This window comes from Fistularia commersonii, chromosome 12 (assembly GCF_037954325.1).
Source record: "Fistularia commersonii isolate RoL2024-O1a breed Wild chromosome 12, RoL_Fcom_v1.0, whole genome shotgun sequence".
Lineage (NCBI taxonomy): Eukaryota > Metazoa > Chordata > Actinopteri > Syngnathiformes > Fistulariidae > Fistularia > Fistularia commersonii.
This window is the reverse complement of record NC_141295.1, coordinates 19,464,207-19,481,667: the sequence shown is the minus strand read 5'-3', so window position 1 is coordinate 19,481,667 and position 17,461 is coordinate 19,464,207.

The window sequence follows — 17,461 nt, the reverse complement described above, 5'->3', positions numbered from 1 at the left end:
GTCTCCTTCCACGGATCCGCGGGATGACGTCTTCTCCCGGGGTATCGGTGGCAGCGGGCCGACGCTCTCCAGCGCCCGGCGGAGGATCGGTGACAGTCTGTGATTATTAGTCCCATCAAGCAAATGATTCCCGGTCCGCGGGGACGGGGTCAGATTGCCGGATCTGCTCGCCGCAGGACGCCGGTGTTGGGTTGCCAGATCCTGATCTTTTGCTCTCCATGCACACACACACACACACATATATATATATGGGTGTGGGGTGTGTTTTCCTATGGTTTGGCTTTAAATGTACATCCGCTTCTGAAGGGGAATGAAGAATGAAGATGTGGGAAGCTCCTGAGAAGCTCCTGCCCGAGCTGTCCCAGATGGCGGGTGGTCCTGCTTCTCCAGCGGAGAAGATGGAGGACACCAAGACTCACCACCAAGATGGTGTGAGGGACATGGCTTGACCTTCCTCCAGACCTGCTCCTGGACACCTTCTTCCAGAGGCAGGTGGTTCAGATTCAAGAGAGCTTTGTGACCTTAAAAGGTCCATGTGATGTCAGGACGCACGCACACACACACACACACACACACACACACACACACACACATGCACACAGCAAACTGCTGCTATCTAGTGGACCAGAATTACACCTGCAGCACTAAATGGTTAAAGGTTGAGTGTGTGGAACGTCAACACGACGTCCATGAGTAAAGCTCTGGAGCTCCGGAGGACGTCGGCGAAGTCGTCATGAAGACGAAGTCCTTATTTTGAAGGTGTGGAAAAGAGAAGAAGGAGTCAGAGAAGATCTCTGTATCAGACTGGAGGACCTGGACAGAACAGAAGAGGTCTTCCACACGACCAAAGCCCAGTTGAGGTCCATCCAGACACACACACACACACACACACACACACACACACACACACACACACACACACACACACACCTACCTGAGCCTCAGTCCAGATGAAGTGAAGGACTCCCAGCAGAAGGTTCCTCCAGTCTTGTAGAATCAGCAGTGAGATGTTTCTCCAAGGCTTCATTGCTCCGCATCCGGTCCTGAGAAGGAGCCACCATGTGGGACCTTCTGGGTTCTCCAGCAGGAGCAGGAGGACCTGCACCGGAAGCCCAACTCGTCTCCACCTGAAGTTAAACATACCAACCGGATGATTGACACCTGTCACTCACATCATCGGCGTCCCGTTGAAAGATCGATTTCTTTTTTGAACCTCACGCGTTGACAGCACGGTCTCAGCTTCTCCTGGGGGGTTGGACCACGACGTTCGTTGATATTCTGAGTTGAAATAAGTTATTGACTTTGCCGCGCGCCCCTTTTATGATGTATTGATCACATATCAGTGATCTGAAAATGAACAGGTCTTTGCAGCCAGCATGGAAGGATGGAGGATGGAGGATGGAGGGATGGAGGGATGGAGGGATGGAGGTGTCAGGGATGGCTGAGGCGGGTAAATGGAGCGGAACAGATGAAGGCGAGAGCTTCGACGAGAACCGACGGCCTCCGCAATGTGCGCTTCCCCCGCTGGCCGCCAGATGGCGCCCTTCCACAGAGGAAGGAGCGCCGAGCCGCAAAGCGCTGCGTCTGATCCGGATTCACTCATGACCCAGATGACCTTGTCTCCGTCTGGTGACCGAGAAAAACGACAAGAAAAACACCCAAATGAACAAACGGGGTTTTGATACGAGCCCTTCTGTGCAGAGAAGGTCTGAGACCTCCACGGATTTTTAAAAAAAGAAAAAAAAAGATTCAAGCCTTTGGCTGCATTGTGCTATTTTTAGCCCCTCCCTGAACCAGCCACGTAAAGAGACTTCACCCGGGATGCAAATTCGCTGTGTTTTTGGGGTAAACAGGTCTCGCATGCCGCCGCCGCCGCCGCCGCCGCCGCTTTCCCCGGCCAATGTCAGGACCGCGAAATCGATTTCCCTCGGTGTCCTCGTCCACTTTGAACGCTCGCTTTCACCTTCATCATGTCGGCCGTCGGTATATTTTCTGAAGCCGGGCCAAATAAATCAGTGCACGAGAATGCTGTCAATATTTGGCGTTATGTAAGGCAGTATTGGAATATTCTATTACATAATTTGTAAAAATGCGATCCAGTGGTGTTCCTACGACTACATGTAAACACACATAAATACATCTAAATACACAAATATCTGTGAAAAGCACCGACAGACGTGTTAGAAAGATATTTCTGAAAATGTCTTAAGAATCCTTAGAAACGTAAAGGTCAGATCTGCTGTTCTGCCAGATTTCTGTGTTTTCTCCAAACAATGACCTGCGAGTAGTATTTACAGGCAAACTAGTATTTTTTTGGTTTGTTCATTCACTCATTCATCTGTGAATTATCTGTACCACTGAGCCAAAGCCAGCCGTGATTGGTCGAGAGGCGGGTTCACCCTGGATCCACCGCAGGGCCGCGGTAGCGTTTGGTCGGCGGCGTGACGACAGCTACGCCCTTAAAGCCTCAAAGCTAGAAGATGTGACGAGGTCAGCGGTGGATTCTTCACCAGAGTCCCCAAAGGGACGTTCAGGCGTTTGGAGCTGATCGCTCATCCTTGAAGGCAGCCAGGGGAGGCAGGAGAGGTTGTGCCTCACTTGCCAATCTTGGAAAGAAAAAGATGTAAAATTAAAAAAAAAAAATGAATGAAATGGTTTTATTTATCAATGATTTGCATTATAAATGGATTTTTCCATTTCACTTCACCAGTTATTTCTCATTCAAAATGTCCGGATTTTCACATTTACTGTTCAAATACAGAGAAGAGACGTGCGGTGAGGCAGCTGACCGTCAAGCCTCAACGTAGATTGAGCAATGACGGCTGACTGGCACGCTCTGCTGTAAGACCGGATTGCCGCCTCTATTAAAATGTTTAAACACTTTTACAAGATGAACTACATTTCCAATGTGTCAACAACTGCATGTTTGTTACTGGTTTCTTGCGCTGAGCGATCAGAAAACGGCTTCCAAGAGCCACAAGGTGAGGCACGCAATCCTCCTGCCTCACGATGGAGGATGCTCGTGATTTTTCCGATTCTGTAAGTCCGACTGTGACGAAGGCAGTGCCTCGCCAGCCATGAACCTCTGCTCTGGGAACTGCAACCAGGAGCTCCTACCAGACCTCATCCCTTCTTAACCAAAAACATGTCCAGGCTATAAAGCCCAAGGAGCAGCTGTAACTGTACTGACGTCCCAGAATCCCTGCCCATCTCTGAGACATGAGGGCGACTCCACCAGCCTCCAGGGACGGACACACAAGCAAACAGGAAGCAGAAGGCTTCGCTTCCACGGGACTCCGGTGGCAACATGATGAACGTCCTACAAGCCTCGCAGGTACTCCGGATCAGGGATTCTTAATACGAGTGGGCCATAAAAGGCGGCGTGGAGGTGTGATGGATGGATCTAGCGAGGCTCCTCCGGCTCGACAGCAGGGAACAGATTAGCCCGCGGATCGGTCGGCATTAGCGCTTCTCCTGACGCAGCCTGGAGCCGAGACAGCTGCTCGGAGGAGCGGCGGGTCAGGAGGAGAATGGAAGAAACTCCTCGTAGGACCTTGTGTGTGTGTGTGTGTGTGTGTGTGTGTGTGTGTTGCAGGTGTTTGGATGACTCCTGGAGAAGGTCTTCTTCTCAGATCTTCACAGGTGGGACCTGGGCGTGGCTGAGACGGTTGGCGTGGGCGCAGGAGGTCGGGATGCAGCTGAGAGAAGACCTTCCATGGGTGGATTGATGGAGATGGTGGTGTTGGTGAGGAGCTGGTGGGCTGGAGAAGATGGATGGCTCCATGTGTCAATAGATGGATTGACACAAAGTCTTGATTAAAGGACGCCGGAGCAAAAATGTATTGATATCCAAGCAGTGGAGGTTCTAACCTGGTCTGGTAGGAACCAAACGCTGTGTTGGAGAAGGAAAAAACAGCAGAACTTGGGCATCAAATTCTTTCTTCAGCCAGCGGTGAAGAAAGGTCTCCTCCTCACAGCCAGAAGGTCCCTGCTTCTCTGGGTGGAGTCTCTATGGTCACCCCATGTCTGAATGGGGTTCCTCAAGGAGGTTCAGTGGAGACCCCACATTGTCCAGACGTGTGGATATACAGGACTGTCTCAGAAAATAAGAATATTGTGATAAAGTTCTTTACCTTCTGTAATGCAATTAAAAAAACATAAATTACGTTTTCATGATATTAAGCCATAATCAGCAATATCAAAATAATAAAAGACTTGCAATATTTCACATGATTTGTAATGAATCCAGAATGTATGACATTTTTGTTTCTGTAATTGCATTACAGAGGATAAAGAACTTTATCACAATATTCTAATTTTCTGAGACAGTCCTCTATATGCAGCGCTGTGATTGGTCTGGTTCAACCCGCCTCCCGTCCAATGACAGCCAGGATGGGCTCCACCCCAGTGGGGGACCCCAATCTCCCCTGTAGATTAGGGGTCCCCGATCCCCCGTCCCTGGACCGCTATCATTTTGTCCGCAAAGAAAATCTCTCCTGGTGCAAATGATAGTCTTTTTCATTTTCCCCTCTGGATCTCCTTCACTCTGTGGCACCATCTCACCCCTCAGCTAGCACCAGCTAGCCTTTGAGAAAAACCAGCCAGAAAGTCGTCAGAGAGCTTTTTTTGGGAGGAAACAAGCAAACGACGAGACGGCGGAAGTGTCTCAGACTTCCGTGAAAAAGAAAGCTGCGTTTAAAAGAAAGTAGGGAGATTCCTACCCAAGTTAGGGGTTCATCGCAGCAGGTGGTGCACGAGCTCCGCGCCCGTTAGCATCATTTACGGTGAACGGCGAGCTAATGAAGCGATGATGAAGCCTCTTCACCACATGCAGACAAAGTCAAAGCAGAATCTCCCGACATGGAAACAGAAGCTCTGAAAGCCCTTCTTCCCTTTCCAACACCATATCGTTGCGATGCAGGGTTTTCTGCAGAGACAGCCGGCAAAACAAGACCAGGCTGGATCTACGTCTCTGTCTACCATCATCCCCAGACGGGAGCGTCCAGAAGCGGGGAAACGAGCCCAGGGCTCTACATGATGGTGGATCCATATTCATCCATCCATCTTTGGACGCTCATCCGGAGAATCTCACGCAGACATTACATTACATTACATTACATTACATTACATTACATTACATTACATTTGGCAGACGCTTTTATCCAAAGTGACTTACAATAGAGGACATAAGGACTGCAAATAACACTTGCAAATACAAGATGCACAGGAAATATAAGCTGGGGTTAGTGAGTTTTTTTTTTTTTTTGACAAAGACATACACAAACATACACACACACACACACACACACACACTGCATAGCCTAACTTGGTGCCTAACCTGATCTGGGGCATCAGCGCAGTAAAAAGTCCTGAAAGAGAAAAGTTTTTACCTGTTTCTTGAAGGTTGAGAGAGATGATGCTGGTCTTGTTGCTTCCGGAAGTTTGTTCCACCACTGAGGTAGTAGAACTGAGAACAGTTTTGCCTGAGATCGCTTAGAGCGAGCAGAAGGTACTGCTAGTAGGTTTGTATTAGAGGAACGCAGCTCTCTGCCGGGAACATAAGGTCTTATCATTTGGTTCAGATATGCTGGACCTGTTCCTGAGGTGGTTTTGAAGGCCAGGGTCAGGACCTGGTTCTTGATCCTGGCAGCTACTGGATGAACAGAGGTGAAACATGAGCCCTTTTGGGTTGAGTGAATACCAACCGTGCTGCAGCATTCTGTACCATCTGCAGGTCGTCCAGCTAGGAGGGAATCGCAGTAGTCCAGGCGGGAGGCGAGCATGGCCTGAACCAATAGCTGTGCCGACTGTTGGGTCAGGAAGGGTCTGAGACATGACGAGAACACGGAGAGTCCACGTAGAAAGGTTCTGGTCTGAATCCAAACAGGGTCCTTTGTGCCGTGAGGCGGGAGCGCTAACCAACGTACTCAGACAAAATACTGTGAACTGAGAAAAAATGTTAATATTTGAATCCCCGGCACCTCAAACATTTTCATGCATAAAAGTGGGGCCGGCAGCTGATGGGTGACTGACTTCTTTATCGCATGCGATCATCATAAAGTCCAAGTCCTGACCAAGTCAGAGCTACGAGGCTTTTGTCTCGTGACTCCAACTTACTTGAGGCTGACAGCGGTGGCGTCGACAGAAAGGGACCTCCTGGGAGGACGGAGCCAGAAGCCTGCCGGGTCACGGCGGCAGAAACCCAAGGAGGAGGAGCCGAACGTCCGTCTGAACCAAACTCCGTTCAGCAACAATCGCTTTGATGGTTATTTGAAAAAGGGGAGCGCGATGTCGATGTGTTTTCCTTGCTTACCCGCCTCATCTCCTGGAGACGGCTCTGGAGGTCACGGCTTCGGCGCCTCTGTCGGAGTTCGACGGCACCCGCATGCTTCTTCTGGTCAGGGAGATCTTCTCCAGAGCTGCTCGATGGCTTGATGCTCCGCAGCATCTGGCCGGGCGTCCACCTGCGTTATTTCCTTCATGAGCTGTCACCGCATCATGCCGGCTATTAGCATGTAGCTGTTAGCGCTACAGGTATTCGCAGCATGAGATCATGGGTTCCTCCCGACCTTCACGCACCTCTGTCTCCATCACACTCTGGTTTTCTCCCTCCTCTCTGGGCGGTCGAGGCAGAAGGCGAGCCGGGATCCGTCCGAGGTTCGGTGCTTTTCCAAGCGCCTCCTCCTGGGCGAATGTCTGCTTGGTGAAGATCATCTCAGACCTGCTCTGCAGGGAACGCCTCATCAGGAAACTCCGCTGTCATTCGGCGGCGCCTCAATAAAATCCGACCTGACTTGATGTGATGGGCGAAAGCGTCTGGCGCCCTCCTCGATCACGATGTTACACCGGTTTAACACCATCCTGGGAGAATTCCTTTCATCAGAAGGCCGACTTGTCTGACATCTACACAACTAATTGTCCTCCGTAATATTGACAGGAGACGTTTGAAGCGCGAGCGGCGTTAACAACCGAGAGGAGGATTGGATCCAGTCTCCTCTCCGGAGCAGGAGAGGAAACGAGCATCGGAGAAGGTATCTCCGTGTCCTTCGTCGCGAAGCAGGCGGAACCGCTCGGCTGTGAGATCAACCATCAGGCTTGCATGACGGGACGCCGCCGCCGGTGAGAAGACCAAGAAACAAACGTAAACTCTCACCGTGCAGATCGACTCGTCCAATTCTTGTCAGAATCTTCTTCTCGTGGCGACTGGACTTCAATGTCTTCACTTGAAGCCTCTGGGAGGAGGGCTGAAGCTTCCAGTGGCCACGACAAGAAGGTTCCCAGAGGATTTTATCATGACCTGGATGACAAGGATCTAGTCATTCCTTCCAGAGCCTACACCCGAGGTGACTGGATGAGGGGCAGGGTTCATCCTGGACCAATCACAGGGCCAGATATAGAGACATACAACTATTCGCCATCTCCTCTGGACAATTTAGGGTCTCCAATGAACCTTAATGGGCTTTGGGTGAGGACCATGGAGACCCCGCACAGGAAGCTGAGGTTCTTGGGTGGAAGCCGGACCTCCGGAGCGCCAACCGCTGCTTCCGAGCCGGCAGATGGAGACCTCTGGCCTTGAAACTTGTCATTTCCCGCTACTTGAGACGTCTATCATTTTTGGTGAATGTGCAGAATTTCAGCGATAATTCAACGGCTTTTTTTTTTGTCCAGGGACTCTCAGAAAGCGCGGGCCAGAGGACAAAGACATACGAAACCTACATTCAACAGTAATTGCTGATGAAACCTAACCGCGGCGTGGCGTTGTCTGGCCTTTGTCCGCACTGACAGCTCGGAGTCATCCGGCACGCAAGTCCTTCGGGTAATTGTAGTGCTTGGAGACGAGTTTGATAAAGTGTCACAATGGACGGTGGTATTTTGCGGGATGATCAGATAAGGGGATGAAAAACGAGAACCTCTTTATTGCCCGCCTTCTCCGCCGGCTCGTTCCCCATTCTGCTCATTTCCTCTTCTCTTGTCACACGCTGATTTACTGGAAGCTGACCGGTCAATCAGGGGCGAGCCTCCGCCGCTGATACTCAACGCCTAATCATCTGGAAAAGCTCCTCACAGGAGGGGTCGGACCCTTTGACGACAGCACTGACGGGTGAAGCCCGGGACCAGAGGTGAGGGCTGGAATGTAAATCACCGGCTGAAAGAAAAGCTTCGCCTTCATCTCAGCTCTGTTTCCACCGCAGGAGAGCCTAGTCAACCTGGATTTGCAAGCCCGACAGTCTGAAGGTCCACTGGGGCCAACGGGACGACATCATCTGCAAAGTGTCGAACCCTCTAAGTGCACAGAATGTCTCCTAAAATGGACGTCAGTCAATGTCCCCTACAGTGGCCAGAGGTTTGCGAGATGTTCCTTTAGGCTACCTTGAGTGTCCCTCTCCACGGCTTCCCTGAAACACCATCAAGTCTGTAAAGTCATCACGCCGCTGGCCGGAGTTCCATGCACATTTAATTCTGGTGCTGATGCTAAACGCCCGATCCGGATCTGCTTTGGGGAACCCTTGACATCGTCACCTGCTAAATGAAGAGGATTGCCTTGGTCTCAGCTCTGTTTCCACCGCAGGAGAGCCTTTTTGACCTGGATTTGCAAGCCCGACAGTCTGACCGTCCACTGGGGCCAACGGGACGACATCATCTGCAAAGTGTCGAACCCTCTAAGTCCATAGAATGTCTCTTAAAATGGACATCAGTCAATGTCCCCTACAGTCCAGAGCCATCAACATGTGGCCAAAGGTTTGCGAGATGTTCCTTTAGGCTACCTTGAGTGTCCCTCTCCAAGCTTCCCTGAAACACCATCAAGTCTGTAAAGTCATCACGCCGCTGCCCGGAGTTCCACGCACATTTAATTCTGGTGCTGATGCTAAACGCCGGAACCATCTGGTGAACACTCCACACATATGGGCCAAGTGGATCTGCTTTGGGGAACCCTTGACATCTTCATCTGCTAAATGAAGAGGATTGCCTTGGTCTCAGCTCTGTTTCCACCTCAGCGGAGCCCTTTCTTAGCTGATGTCACAAATCAAGCCATGCTGGATTTGCTAGTCTGACAGGCTGATGGTCCACCGGGGCCAACAGGACAACGTCATCTGCAAAGTGTTGAGCTCCTCTGAGGTCCACAGAATGTCTCCTAAAATGGGACCGGTTCATGTCGGACAGTGGCCCACAGCCATCACGACATAGGCGGTGGTTTTGCAAGATGTTCTTATGGGTCACCTTGAACATCCCTGTCCACGGTTTCCCTGAACCACCATCAAGCAGTTTGAGTCATTAGACTGTCTTTTGGAGTTGCGGGCCTCGTTCAGAGAGCCTGCCGGGTCTGGACGGTGGCTTCAGATGACCTTTACAGCAGATGGTTTCAGATGGCGCCTTCATCGGATGAAAGTCCTCATTCTTTGTCCTCTTGTGTTTGAAGAAAAGTCCCCGGGGTCCCGATTCCAGACGAAAACCCAGCCCGGGGAGCCGGAGGCTGTTCTTTATTGCAATTACCCCGGTCAAAGCTCTGCTCCCCGTGATCCTGGTTGCCACCACGACAGACACAGATGACCTTCTGGCTGCAGCTCCAAAGAGGCCGATCCTTTGATAGCTTTGACGCGGCTCATCCGGGATCGGCTCCCCGACCTCCTCGGGGACGCATCATGAGTTTTGAGGATGTGGGGGTTGAACCCCTCGGATACGGACCGCCGCTCACTGGATGGATCTAAAATTGCGAATGATTTTTCCGATGACAAGCGACGAGCGGCGTGAGATTATTATGGATTATTTCCATCCAGAGCCGGCCTTCGACAGGAAGTGCACCGGCGCAGGTCAGGAGCGGCTCCTACAACTCCCGCCTTGACCAAGATGATGAGCATCAACGTGGCGTCCTGAGCGCAGACACGTATGCATACCAAATATTTCATTTACTTCCAATCTCCGGCGCCATCGATCTCGACCGGACCGATCTCAAAACCGATGCCGTGTTGTTATTGTCCCGGCTGCGCCGCCACGACGACGATCTATAACGCGGCGTTGTCACCGGCGCCTTCACGGCGCGATCGGCGCCGCGGCGGTTTGAGAACAGGCCGCTGTCGGTGAAAGACAAGTGTTCCTGAAGCGTGAAGCATCGGCCGACAGAAAGCCACGGCACCTCCGAGAGGCCGGCGTGAGTGTTTTAGCTCCCGCCATTAGCGTTCCTCGCGGAGATCTAACGGATGCACGGCTGAGGTTTCCTTTTCGGGAATCACAAAGTGGTCCCGACAACAGACCGCATGAAATAACACGACTCCCGCAAAGGATTCATCCGGGATACTTTTTGCCCTCGACTCCACCAGAGTTCCACAGAAGGAAAATGAATCCATCAAGGAATCTGAGGAGAACCCAATTAGGAGGAACCTTCATAGAGGGACATTTGTTCACTTGCAAACATGAACGTGGTTTCTAAATGCAGACCCGTCTACCGCTGGAGCCATTCATTTATAGATTTATAAACAATTTAAAGGCTTGAATATTAAACCATTCATTCTGCAAATGTAATCTTTTCCTCTGAGCTCCTCACTTCAGGGGCATCGACCAATCATCTGCCTCCGTCTGACCCTCGGCCAATCATCTGCCTCCGTCTGACCCTCGGCCAATCATCTGCCTCCGTCTGACCCCCGGCCAATCATCTGCCTCCGTCTGACCCCCGGCCAATCATCTGCCTCCATCCGACCCTCTCCTCTTGCACCAGCTAACTTCCTGTCCTCTTCCCGTCCGTCCATGAACCTCCTCTCCAGTCTTCACCTGGACCTCCTGCCCGGCAGCTTCCACCTCAGCATCTTCTCTCCAGATCTTCTCCATCCCTCCTCTGTCCACGTCCAAACCATCTCCAGAACATGTGCTGCCCCTCAGACGGACTCCTTCCTGCTCCTCTCCGTCCACATCTTCTCCTCTGCTGCCTCCCGTCTTCTTCTTCTCAGCGTCTCCACGCTCTTCAATCTCACCTGACAGTTTCCTCCACCCTGCCTCTGGTGGACCTCAGCACTCTTCACCCCCCACCTTCTTTATCTCCACTCCCAGCAGGCCTTGGAAAAGACAGCGCTTCCACCCCCCCGCCGTCGGTCTGGACGTTCAATACCTGGATCCACGTGGAGAAGAGCCTCCGTCTTCTGACTGAGTCGAGTCCTCGCCTGAGCCTCCGAGCTTCCTCCTCCCCCGGCCCTCGTCACCTGGACTGGATTCACCTGGCGGCTCCAGCCGAAGACCTGATGTTCATCTGAGGGGCGAGGCCTCCTCGGGTTCCTCGGGTTCCTCGGGCTCGTCGCCTCCAGACTTACCACTCCCTCTGTCCTTGTTTGTTTTGGTTGTTAATGGCCGTGTGGGATTAATTTGACTTAATGTCTCAACACTTAGTCTTAAGTTTCTTTCAGAGTCAAAGGCCCATGTAATTTTTTTTCCTTCCCCTTTTAATCCTGAATTAATTTCCTTGGAGAAATAAACCTCCCTTTTTTTTTACAGTGGATTGCAGTTTCCTGGAGATAGCTTTAACGGCCGGCCGTTCTCGGTCCCGACCCTCTTATTTTACGGGTAAGAAGGATCGGCGGTGATTCGATGATTCTTCCAGCAGGATCACGAATGTAGACGAGATCCCTCAAATCCCAAGCTCGGGCCCTGACCGTCACCATCAGGAGTAGAAGTGGACATTGTGGACACCTACAAGTACCTGGGTGTCCACTTGGACAATAAACTGGACTGGACCTTGAACACCAACGCCATCTTCAAGAAGGGTCAGAGCCGCCTGTTCTTCCTCAGGAGGCTCGGATCTTTCAAGGTCTGCAGGACCATGCTGCAGATGTTTGACCACTCGCTGGTGTCCAGCGTCATCTTCTACGCTGTTGTGTGCTGGGCAGCAGGATCAAGACAGCTGATGCTAACAGACTCAACAAGCTCATCAGGAGAGCTGGATCTGTCCTGGGAGTGGAGCTGGAGTCTGTGGTGCAGGTGTCAGAGATGCTCCTCAGCATCATGGACGTCCATCACCTCCTGCATGGACACTGACGTCCTGTCAGAGGTCCTCCAGTCGTAGACTGAAACCACCAAGGAGCTCCAGTGAACACCAGGAGGTCTTTCCTACCTGAGGCTATCAGACTTTTTAATTCCTCTTCCTTCAGCCGAAGGGAATCTTCAAATCTTTGTAGTTAAGACCTTAAAACACTTGATAGCCTCAACCTTGACACTTTATATTTTATTGTATTTCTTCTTCTCCCTCCTTCCTACTGTTATCTATTATTGTTATGTTTTGCTTGAAACTCTGGCACAACAATTTTCTTCGGGATAAATAAAGTTGATCTTATCTGATGTTTGGATATCCGTCGAGGTTCTGTCAATCAAACGTGGCTCCCCTCCAGTGGAGGTGCGATCCAGCTGCAGATGTCTGCTGCTGCCTCCTGAAGATCCTCTGAAACACCTTCTAAATCAAAACCCCAGCCTTGCATTTAATGGTCAGAGGTGTCTCCTTCTACCAGGAGGTTTCAGCTCGCCTGTGAATTAATAATGCTTAAATCTCACTTTCCTGGGGTTTTGTTATTGCCACTGGGATATTTAATGCACCTTCTGGCTACGCCGATAATAGAAAGGCCATAAAAAGTTACAGCCTCGAGTCCGGCTCTTTTAAATTGTTCCGCCGACTCGGCCAATTAGTTTGATTTGGCTTCTGCCTCCGACATCCAAACCCTCGGCTGCACCGGCGGCTTGGCGACGGGAACCAAACTCACCCTGAGAATTTATGGGACGCTCTGTGCACGGGACGGCCTGGGAGTGTCCGGGAAGGAGCTTGAAGAACTAGGAGAACGTGTTGCTTCATGCCAGACATCCAGCTGGGATGCAACCTTCGGGTTGGACAATATGACTTTTAGTTCTCCAACTTTTTCTTCTAAATGCAAAAGGGAAATATGGAATTCCTAAGCTCACCCCGGAGATCGGTGCACTTTTCACCAGTCACCAGATAGGACTTCTTCTTCTTCTCCTTTGGGTTTTTCCCTTCAGGGATCTCAACCACGAATCCACCTTCTCCATCTCACCCTCTTCTCTGGATCCTCCTCTCTCACACCAACTACCTTCATATCCTCTCTTGCTACGTCCATCCATAGACCTCCAATCCAGCATCCATCCACCAATATATTCATCATCCCTCCTCCGTCCATGACCCAACATCTCTGACCTTCTCTCCAAAACATCTACCATCTGCCGTCCCTCTGATGGACTCATTCCTGATCCTCTCCGTCCTGGTCGCTCCCAAAGAGAACCTCAGTATCTTCATCTCTGCAACCTCCAGTTCTGCCTGCTGTCTTCTGGTCATTGTCATCATCTCACCAGTGTCTCCTCCACCTTTCCTTTCCTTCTGGCTGATGTTCTTCTATCTCTTCGCACCCCTGACACTTTTCTCCACCCGTTCCAACCTGCTTGAACCAGTTTCTTCACCTCTTCTCCACACTTTCCTACCCTCTGGACTGTTGACCCTGAGACCTTGAAATCCTGCACCTTCTTGATCTCCACTCCCTGTAGCCTCACCGTTCCACCCGAGTTCCTCTCATTCACACACATATATTCTGTCTTGCCGTGACAAACCTTCATTCCTCTCCTTTCCAGATCATACCTCCACCTCTCTAGATGTTCCTCAACCCGTTCCCTGCTCTCACTACAGATCACAATGTCATCTGCAAACATCATGTTCCATGGAGATTCTTGTCTAACCTCATCTATCACCGGAGAAGACGTTTTCCCAAAAAACCTTTTTTATTGGTCACCGCCAGTCTGGATCGGATGAGCTCTTTGCAGAAAGCAGCGGTGCTGAGCTGTTGATGTTTGTATTCCATTCTCATGGACGTGAAGGTGTCAGGACTCTCCCTTGGAGATCGGCCGAGGAGTCGAGCTGCTTCTCCTCCAGCAAGCAGAGGATCCTGCTGAGGAGGTTCCACCTGGTCAGGGCGGCTGCTGGACGCGACCCTCAGCAGGAGGCCGACCTGGGAACGCCTCGAGTGGGAATCCGCCGCGCTTCCTTTGCTGACCCCGGGGAAGAAGCAGAAGATGGACGGGTGAACGGACGGATGGATGGAAGCTCCACAAACCAAGAGTCAGGCCGATAATAATAATAATAATAATAATAATACATAAGATTCGTGTAGCGCTTTTCATGGCACTCAAAGACGCTTCCCAAGTAAAAAAACAGAAGACACAGGACATACAGACAATTATTGGGAAGAAGTCTTCGGTGTGCGGCCGAGTGTCATAGCCGAGCTGTGAGGAGGCGAGCGCTGGAGCTGGATGTCGGAGATGGTTGCTACTGGAGGGAGAGATGGTGGAGCAGGAGGAGCGAGCAGGTGTCGGTCGATGGAAATGCCGTCTTGCTAGGCGCCGTCGGGATCCGGAGTTTCGAGAGGCTAGCCGGCTAGCTAGCCAGCCGGCCTGCTCAGGTCGCCGTCGGGATCCGGAGTTTCGAGAGGCTAGCCGGCCAGCTAGCCAGCCACCTGCTCAGGTCGCCCGCTTGCTAGCCAACCAGCCCGCTCAGGTCGCCGGCTAACTGGCCAGCCAGCCTGCTCGGGTCGCCGTCAGGGTCTGGAGATTCAAGAGGCTAGCCGGCTAGCTAGCCAGCCAGCCCGCTCGGGTCGGCTAATCCGTCTCGATCTCAAATAGCGCACGTCGGAGAGCCGTTTTTCAACCGGAAAAAGGCGCAGATGGTAATCGTGAGTCCAGGTTTCAATTAAGACTCCTTGTCTTTCCTCCCAAAGAGTGATGTAACTGTTGACTGACCTTTTATCAGCCCGAGTATAATCGCCGCGGTGGCCGAGCGGAGGAGACGGAGCGGCGCATCGCTTCCGAGCTAATTGATTTGGCTCCCACCCTCGTGAACTTTCCACCGAGATCAGCATCGCGACAGCAAGTAATCGCCCATCAATTTGTTTGATTAGCAATTTTCCGAGGCGGCGGTAAATCCCGGCGGGGGCGGGCATCTCGGAGAAGGGGAGGCGCCGCCCGCTGCCCCTGTCTGGATGGAGGCGGCGGCGCCGTCTGTGGGAGAAGCTCATTCCAGGTCACCCACTCCCCGTGGGCGAGAGAGCGAGGGAGCGAGACAAAGTAAGAAGACAGAGGAGAGAGAGAGGGAGAGAATATCTCCAACTCGCTAAACGCCAGCTATCACCTCGTTCTGTTCCAAATAAAGAGTCTTGAATACATTTCTGTTTTTTTTCCGCGGCGGTTGCCATATATTGATGGAGTGATTCATTTCCTGAATCTATATAAAGCCGTGCGCTGCAGCTCCGCCGCCATGTCTTCCCTCTGAAGAGCTTCAGCGTGGTGGAGGTGGTGGTGGAGGGGGGTGAAGTGTCAAGATCATTTCATAAAGGACAGAAATTTGTCTTGCAGACTCTCCTCCTCCTCGTCCTCCTCTTCCTCCAGCCGTTGGGATGAAGGCGGCCCACCTACCCGCTTCGCCGACCGGCGTACTTCCACGCAGAGACATCGCGAGTGAATCACGCTTTTGTGGCTTCTTCGTTATTGTGAACGCGTCAATCAAAGTCCCACTAATTGTCAGATGAGGCCCCAGAAGTGAAAGCATGAACTCCGCGGTATTTCTTATGAAAAGCAGTTAAACGGGACGGCGGCTAACCGTGTTGCTGTGGATGAAACGTTAGCATTAGAGGATGAACGGGGGGTTCGAATCGGACGGGTCGCTCCAAGACCTGGGGAATAATTGACTTTTTTTCCCCCGTGGATCGACAAGTCTTGCGCCGGGACTTCCTGAAAATATTCTCTCCTTGTTCCCATCTGCTCCCCTCTCGTTACATCACCGTCCCAAATCCAACACGGGATCTCCAAATAGCTGCCGTAACGTTGTAAGCTTGAGGGTGGGATCAGTGACCGACAGATGGATCCGTCAAGACGGGCGACGAGGGCCGGTTCACGCTCCCTGCTTTGTGCCCTCCCAGATGCCCGGGCAGGTTGGGAGGTAGCCTGGCGGGAATGGAGGCAGGTCACCTGAGTCCTCTGCGACCCCAACACACCCGTCCCCTCGGAGGCAACGATTGGCAAGTGTTGCCAGAAATTAAGATGCGCGGGAAGCCATTGGATTAGCACCAGTAGCACCAGCACAGCACGACAGGGTCCGTTAGCGGCGACATGGCCAGGGGCTGCAAAGCGACGAGACGTCAGAGACCAGGACTGTCCGAAGAGGCCGCGGCTTGAATGGCCGACGGAAGAAATGCGATCAGCGACAGTCGCCCCCGACGACCCCCGTGATGGACAGAAGTGCCGATCAGAGGCAGAGACGCCGGCCCTGCGGGACAAACTCCAGGACATCGGCGAGATTAATGACAATAATTGCCGGCACGCAGCTGGCAGTTTATTAGCTTTTGTCCCATTTTGAGCGAAATGGTTAAATGTTTAACTCAGCAAATGTTGATCGGGCGTTTTTTTGTGCCGACAGAGAAGGAATAACAATAACGCTAAAAATAAGAGGTAGCTGCGGCCCAGGAGACCAACCTCCCCGGCACTGCTTCCAAGGGAGAAACATGAACGTTGACTGTCATATCAGTGAAAGTACTGCTCAGTATGTCCGGGAAAATTACATTTTAGAAAAAGGCAGCAGCCCTGACAGCCCTCCTTGGTCAGGGAAGAGTCTCTCAAGTCGTCTTCACCGGTCAGCCATGACATTCTGGCCAATGACAGCTGAGGTGACTATCAGATAATCTACTTCCAGTGAGCTCCCGTCACCGGGCAGGAATGATGTGTCCTCACACTTGGTGACCGGGGAGCAGGGAGACACGGGTGGCCTGAGGATCTGAGAGCCTCTGCAAGGGTCTCAAGATGATGGCGAAGCGACTGGATCAGCCAACGTGTAGCTGTCGCGGCCGATGCTCTGTTGGGAAAACTTGGGTCCTGCCATTCATGTGGACAAGAACCGAGGACCTACACCTTGTCGGAGGCCGGGTCCGCTGTTTGTGGACAAGCTACTCCAGAAGGTCACGGGGCTACCTCTGCAGGATGTTGCTCCAAGGCACTGAAACTAGATCGGGAAGAGTTTGAAGAATGCAGCAGTGGGTTCTGGAGATAAAGTCAGACTGAGATGGTTTGGACATGGACAGAGGAGGGACGGTGAGATCCAGAGGAAGACCAGAGGGGAGGTGTATGGATGGAGGGAGAGCGGACAGGATGTTAGTTGGTGTGAGTGGAGAGGGCTAGGTGGAGGTAGATGATTGGTTGTGTCTGAAGGGAGTAGCCCAAAGGAGAAGAAGAACAATGGGTTCAAGATGATTCGTCCTACAATTTCCCTCGACTCCAGAACTCAGACCAATCCAGTGCCGATGTTCTGGATAAAGGGGTCGTGGACTCAAGGCGACCCACAGGACCTACAAGGTCTTCAGCCAAAGACACCAGAGCACATCTCCAGAGGTCCAGCTCCGGGTCACCTTCTCTTTTATGAACCGTTTGCGGATGAGTCACCTGA